The sequence below is a fragment of the Carassius auratus genome, chromosome 7, assembly GCF_003368295.1.
Source record: "Carassius auratus strain Wakin chromosome 7, ASM336829v1, whole genome shotgun sequence".
NCBI lineage: Eukaryota > Metazoa > Chordata > Actinopteri > Cypriniformes > Cyprinidae > Carassius > Carassius auratus.
This window is the reverse complement of record NC_039249.1, coordinates 33764803-33772953: the sequence shown is the minus strand read 5'-3', so window position 1 is coordinate 33772953 and position 8151 is coordinate 33764803.

Genomic DNA, 8151 nt, shown 5'->3' with positions numbered 1-8151 from the left:
GTGAATGAAACAATGAATGAGCCCAGAGCACCACATGTGGGAACATCTGGCCAACTGACAAGGGCCCTATGGAAGTGTTTATGTTGCAGATACCACCAACCAGGATTTCTGGGTGAAATCCAGACCACAGATACTATGGAAAGAGTAATTTGAGGATTGGAAATTAATCCCAATCTAGAAAATGGAGACTCTGCAATATATCCTTCATATTCCTACAATATCTCAGATTCTCAAACCACCCGGGACAGGGTGGAAAGTGGGTCTCTATTAAAACATTCAGTAAGCTGCTTTATTTTGTTTTTTAGACGTGAGTAGACATATTGAAAGCTAAAAAAAGATAAACACACACACACACACTAACAAATTCAGACATCCCAGTAGAACATATGTAGCTTTTGTAAGATGAGAGATCAAAAAGAGAGAGAGAAAAAAAGTTGTTTTCCTTTTAAGAATTGTTAATGGAAAGGATATGGAGAATAGTAATAAGTATTATAATAATTATGAAAGAAGACTGCTTCAGAATGTCTTTATAGCACTGTGCAAAGTTATTTTCCTTTCTTTTCACCTTTAAATGCAGACCAAACGTTGTTGTTTTTTCCCCAAACCATTTCTTCACAATGCTGCAGATTCAATTCACGTTCCCTTAAATTATGCGTTTATGTATCAACAAAAACAATCGTTCGGACACACAATCAATGTTAAAGCTTGCCTGATGATCTTGAAACTTCAGTGATTGCTAATATATGTATAAGCTGATGCAGAAACGTGTCCAAGACATGTCCCAGTATCAGCACTGTCAGTCTGACTGATCTGCTTGCCAAATTTGATTTGATGTAATCGTGTCGCATTTTTGATGTGAAATTAGCACATCTTACAAATAATGATCTAGTTTCCTCGTCCATCTCTGTGAAATCATTTCCATCGGGTCATCTCATTTTTATCGTTAGACAGAGAAGAGGCGGTACCTTTGTCTGGTGATTGACAGAGGCTGGCCTTAATACGTGCGTTATCGTGTCCTTGTTTCATGTGTAGAGTATCTTACGTTTTCGGTTAACCCCTGATGTGGTGTTCCTTTGAGATAACAGTCAAGCCACTGTGCCTTCTGTCCTGAGCACTTCCTCAAGTATTTTGTAAGCTCACCAAAAGCACTTAGCCCCTACTGTTTCACTTTGTATTCTTTGGTAAACCGCTCTGTACGTCTCTGTATCTGATCCTCTGTTTTGTAGGGGTCATTTCCATATAACGAGTGTCATTCCATCATTCATGTGTGCTGTCACATCTCCTGCTCCCCCCTTTTCTCTTTAGCGTATGCACCACTGAAAGTTACGTACTATCTAGCTCCGAGGCCTTTTCAGAAGTTACTTTGATTTCTATGATGTTACTTTGATGCTGATGAAATGAAATCAAGCTCTTCTGCTCATAATTATTATTATCATTGTTCTTTTTGTTTTATGGAAGAAAAAAAGAAAAGAAAAAAAAAACTAAAAAATGAACAAAATGTGTGTTTTGAATGTTGTACAGATAGAAATAGAGATGTTGTGTTTCTAAGGAGAGATCAAACCGTGAACCTGCTCTCCATCGCTCCCTGCGCAATTTTAGGACGACCTAACTGTGTACTGGGGTCAGGGCAATAGTATTGTTGTGTGTGTGTGTGTGTGTGTGTGTGCTCTGATGTCTTAAAAATGAATATTTTGTGAAGAAATACTGACACTGTGAAATAAGCATAAAGTATTCCCAAACAGTGACAAGGTGACAGCTGCTCAAAAATTCACTACTTTGGACACGCACTTTTGTTTTGTTTTTTGTTTAGTTTTTTTCATCAGAAGTGTGTGAATTCATAAATGTTATCCAGTGAGAGGGGAGAGGTGGGGACGGGGTCTGGTTTGGTCTTTTCAGTAGCTGACTGCTGTCGGTGGCAGAGGAAGATGATCTAACATAGTAGTGACTAATATGAAATTGTGGCTTGAAAAAAAAAGTAGAAAAGAATCAATAAAATAAAATAGTAAAACAACAAAAAAAAGTTTTTCTTGCTGTTTGGTGTGTTTTTGCATTACATTTCCTGCTATATTTTATTTGTGTGTATTTTAATAAAGCATGTGCCTGGGGATACATGGTCACCATCCTGATATATCCATGCAGGAGGAGACGGGTGTAAGTCCTGGGGCATTAAATACTCGTACCCCAGTTTAACATACAGGCACTTAACATATTTAGGCACTTAGGTTGAAAAAAAATATATATATATATATTGTACAGTATTGTTTGTGACCTTCAGTGAAATAATAAATAAGTTTGGTAAAAAAGAATGTAAAAGTAATTTAAAAAGTAGTCTACCTGATTTTTACCTGAAATTTAAATTATTGATCGATTGATTGATTTTTTATTTAGTAATGGATTATAATGAATGTAAAGTAAATGTAAGTGATGTGTGTGATGCTCTGGGGTCTTCAGCTGTATCGTATGTCTCGACTCCTGTGATGAAGTGAACATCAGCACAATCTGTTCATTAACAGAAGGCACTTTGTTGAGAACAGCTCTTATGCATGTCTTACGTCTCAAAAGCTTTGAGGGTTTAAAGAGAGATCTGCTGTAATATTGTGTGCAGATGTTCTCAACGCACAAACACAACCGGTCTCTGCTGTCCTCTGCTGAACACGAGAGGTCTTGCATGTTCAGGCAGTTTCACAGAGACAGATCTGATGCACACATTCAGTCTCTGCGTGGACAGTCTACAGAGATCACAGTCTTAGACGCACAACTGTGACCTCATCTACCCCTCAAAGGTGTAATTAAGTTCAAAGGTGAAATTAAGTTACAAAGGCCCTTTTTTTTTTTTTTACAGAATTCAATCTCATTTATTGCACTCATGGCATGTTTGAATGAAAGCCAAAGTAAGTGCAGAAATGCACCCTGATGGGATTTTGTCAAGCCCTGTGATGGGTGAGAGAAAGGGACAGACTAAACTGAAGTATGGCCGAGCTGTGATCAGATATACTGTGTTGAGAGTTTTGCATTAGGATCTCTTTCTCTTTCAGAGTAATCTTTGTCTTTCTCTTTGGCATTGGTTCAGGATGTATTCTCGAGCTGTCTTCTGTTCTACCAGCGGAAGCGAAAGGACAGACTGTTTTGTGCAGTTTTACACTTTTACACTGTTTTAAATACAGCATGGACAGTGAACACTGAAATGAAGTCAGAGTTTGATCGAGAGAATGTTTTCTGGATTTCTGGTAAAGTTGCTGAACACTTTGAGACACGTTGAGCCTCTCACAATCATATGAGGACTAGTCATGAACCTGAAGTTTTGTGCTTGTGCTTTACAAGGAAGCAACAATGTACTATTTTACTGTGGACTGGTAATGGGCATTGCATCAGAAACGAGAACGCTCTTATATTAACCACAGGACTGACTGTGATGGCCTTTGGAAGCACAGATGGACAACAGATGTACACAATTATTGTAACGTATATTGACTGGGCCTTTGTTATTATATAGCTTGTGTACGTAACTGTACAAAATGTTCCCATCTCAGGCCTCGGTGCAGATTACTTTTGACAGAGCACAAATCATCTTCTTCAGGTTCTTCTCACACATCAAGTCCTAACGTCTGGCTTTAATTAACGCTGTATTGACATCTGTGTCTGTCTTTGGAGGAGTCATTCCTGTTGGTGGTGAGTGTGTTACTGTCATTGCTTCAGACGGTATGTGCTGCTGCTGCTGTAGTGTGTGTGTGTGTGTGTGTGTGTGTGTGTGTGTGTGTTCGTCTCTAGCGGCTCCAGTAGCAGTAGTTTGTAGCAGGGGGCCGGTTCTTCTCCTGCTGCTTGTGTTTGCCATGTGTGTTTTCCTGCAGGTCACAGATGTTTACTCCAGTGTTTCCTGCTATGAGGTTTTGCTTTTCTAGTCAGTAGAAGTGAACTTGAGGGCACACCATGTGCTCAATATACTAATACTTGTATTGTAATTGGTTTCCATTTTCCAGGTGGCATGCTCCCTCGCTATCATATTTGGTAAAGCTGTTTCAATGCGAGCTCAAAATGATGGAGGCTAAAGGAGGGCTGGTCTTCACATGGGTGTTAACAGGAGCATCTCTGGCCGTATTTTGGCTGTACAGATGGTAGGCCTACATAGTAAAGACGTTCTGCTTAAAGGACTTTCAGTGTCTGATGATATGTGACCACGTTAGTAACGTTAGATTGCAATGCATTGTCAAAGTCAAAGACTAATTTATTTGAATGATGCTTATTCATTATATATACAGTACAGACCAAAAGTTTGGACACTCATCTTCTCATTCAAAGAGTTCTCTTTATTTTCATGACTATAAAAATTGTAGATTCACACTGGAATTATATACATAACAAAAAAGTGTGAAACAACTGAAAATATGTCATATTGTAGGTTCTTTTGCTTTGATTACTGCTTTGCACACTCTTGGCTTTCTCCTGATGAGCTTCAAGAGGTAGTCACCTGAAATGGTCTTCACTTCACAGGTGTGCCCTGTCAGGTTTAATAAGTGTGATTTCTTGCCTTATGGGGTTGGGATCATCAGTTGTGTTGTGCAGAAGTCAGGTGGATACACATCTGATAGTCCTACTGAATAGACTGTTAGAATGTGTATTATGGCAAGAAAAAATCAGCTAAGTACAGGAAAACGAGTGGCCATCATTACTTTAAGAAATGAAGGTCAGTCAGTCGGAAAAATTGGGAAAACTTTGAAAGTGTCCCCAAGTGCAGTCACAGAAACCATCAAGGGCTACAAAGAAACTGGCTCACATGCGGACCGCCCCAGGAAAGAAGACCAAGAGCCACCTCTGCTGCGGAGGATAAGTTGATCCGAGTCACCAGCCTCAGAGATCGCAGGTTAACAGCAGCTCAGATTAGAGACCAGGTCAATGACACACGGACACATCTCTAGAACAACTGTTAAGAGGAGACTGTGTGAATCAGGTCTTCATGGTAGAATATCCGCTAGGAAACCACTGCTAAAGAAAGGCAACAAAGCAGAAGAGACTGATGAGTCCAAATATGAGATCTTTGGTTCCAACCACCGTGTCTTTGTGCGACGCAGAAAAGGTGACCGGATGGACTCTACATGCCTGGTTCCCACCGTGAAGCATGGAGGAGGAGGTGTGATGGTGTGGGGGTGCTTTGCTGGTGACACTGTCGGGGATTTATTCAAAACTGAAGGCATTCTGAACCAGCATGGCTACCACAGCATCTTGCAGCGGCATGCTATTCCATCCGGTTTGCGTTTAGTTGGACCATTAATTTTTCAACAGGACAATGACCCCAAACACTCCTCCAGGCTGTGTAAGGGCTATCTGACCAAGAAGGAGAGTGATGGGGTGCTGCGCCAGATGACCTGGCCTCCACAGTCACCGGACCTGAACCCAATCCAGATGGTTTAGGGGTGAGCTGGACCGCAGACAGAAGGCAAAAGGGCCAACAAGTGCTAAACATCTCTCGGGGAACTCCTTCAAGACTGTTGGAAGACCATTTCAGGTGACTACCTCTTGAAGCTCATCAAGAGAATGCCAAGAGTGTTGAAGAACCAACAATATGACATATTTTCAGTTGTTTCACACTTTTTTGTTATGTATATAATTCCACATGTGTTAATTCATAGTTTTGATGCCTTCAGTGTGAATCTACAATTTTTATAGTCATGAAAATAAAGAAAACTCTTTGAATGAGAAGGTGTGTCCAAACTTTTGGTCTGTACTGTGTATATATATATATACACTGTTAAAAATCGCTGTAAAAAACGGCCAAATTTCGACAGTAAAATACTGTTTTTCATTAAAACAGTGCATTCTGGGTAATATTCATCGTTTTCGAGAAGTAGCCTGCTGCTATATATCGTAAATTAACAACGTTCAAAGTCGACACTCAGCGGCTGTGTTTCAAATCACACCCTACACCCTCATTCACTATTCCACATGAGTTTACTAATATAATCCTCCTGACAGAGAGAATGAACACTAATGAGTGAATTCAGACACTGATCAACAGCTGCTGTTAATGAGTAGAATCACTGAAGAAAAAAAAACATAACAAGACAAACACATGAAATACAACTGACTTCAGCCACAGCCTTAGATGAAATCAACTAAAGATTTAAACAATCAACAAACAGCTTCACCAACTTCACACACATTACTAACCAGACTGACTTTATTTCTGTCAGATCAGAGAACAGAGATCAAAAGATCTTACTGAGAATTAAAGAGATTTAGATGATAATGTTACTGTTTCGTTTAGCGTCACCATTTTGGAGATCAGTGTTTGCTTTAGTTGGGCTCCTGACCATTGACTTTTGCACTTTAAATTTTGTTTTATTGCTGTATTTGTATCTTTATGATGCATCTGTTACAGCAGTATTAATTTTGATAGTCAAGTGGTTATGGTTGTTTCTAACAGGCATGATCTACTAGACTGACTTAAAGTGTTACTATGATAACCAAATATTAATTTGGTGTTGAAATATTTGAGTGAATGACACTTCAATTTTGTAAGATTGAAAAGTAGTGTGATAACCAGTATTTATGGATTTAACGACTAGTTTTAGTTAAAAAGTATTTCGGGCAGCAGTCCCCACAACACTCAAAGAGAGAAATCAACAATCAGCATATGAATCTCAACAATGGTGACAATCAAAAGGTTCATGATGCAATGCATGCTGGGTACCAGCACAGGATAAAACTCATCCATGATTCCCAGCATGCATTGCGGCATGAATAAATTATGCCCCTGAATTGTTCACTTATTTTCTTGAATTCTTATGTGCTTATAATTTTGCATTTGTTTTAAGTTTTAGTAGCATGTGTTGTGATGTTCAGAACTGATCTGTTCATTTATTTTGTGGATTGTCACCATTGTTGTGATTCATACGCTGATTCTTGATATTTCTGTCTAAATTTCAGCTAAGGTTTTTTTATTTTTTTATTATGAGTGACATTTTCTTAACAGTCTTTCATAACTTATGGCTCAGCAGTGTTCCTTCTCATGCTGTAGTATCAATATTCAATAAGAGAAGAGACACGGGATTAGATCAGAAATAATAGTGTTTGTTCTTGTCAATCTATAAACAACAATATCAGATTTTTTTTTCTTCTGTGTACTTTTGTTTTGCTATAACAAGTTCCAAAGACGCATTGTTACAGCATGATGAAAAAAAGAAAAAAAAAACCTTAGTTGTTGAAAAGTCACGTTCAAGAGTCCAACTAAAGTAAACACTGATATCCATCATGGTAGTGAAAAAAACACCTAAACCTATTTAACTCTCCATAAATTCTTCTGTAGACATCTGACAGAAATAAAGTCAGTCTGGTTAGTAATGTGAATCTGGTGAAGCTGTTTTAGTAGTTGTTTAATCAGATCTTGAGAGATTTGATGAGTTCTTTTATTCAGTTGATTTCATTTAAGGCTGTGGCTGAAGTCATTTGTAGATCTTGTGTTTCTCTTTCCTTCAGTGATTCTGCAGGTGTTTATCACTAATGCTCAATCATCAATTAATCGCATAATTATCTTATTAACTTCACTGATTCAGTGTTACTCTAACACTCTGTAGTGTGCACACATTATAAGTGTTCATTTAAAACTGAGTATTTTCTTGTGGGGTTTAAAGGGTTAAAGATTTAAGATGAAGAAAAAACAGCATGAAACATAATTTAACAGTAATAAACTGTAATTAATTTACAGGAAACAAACTGTAAAAAAACAGTTATTTACTGGCACCCCTGCTGCCAGTAAATAACTGTTTTTCTACTGTTTCTTGCCGTAAATTAATGGTTGCCAGCAAAAAAAAAGTGTTTTTCTACAGTTTTTTGCCGTCAAGTCAAGGAAAAACAGTAATATACTGTAAAATGTAAACGTCAGATTTACCAAATGAAAAAAAAGTTAATTTAACTAAAATATTTGTGAACATTCATAGAAAAAAAATAGGCAAAGTCATACACTGATAATGAGAGTAAATACTGAACTTGACTGTATTAATGTGTGTTTGCACAAGAGAGATCGTTTAGTTTAATGTAGTTTGGTTGTTCACCATTGTGCTGGAGAGTAGAGCCGGTGCTTCAGTCAATGATGAGCCACAAATTCTGATTTTCTGCTGCTTTATATAAAGACAGTAAATGTGGAGTCGCTGATACAGT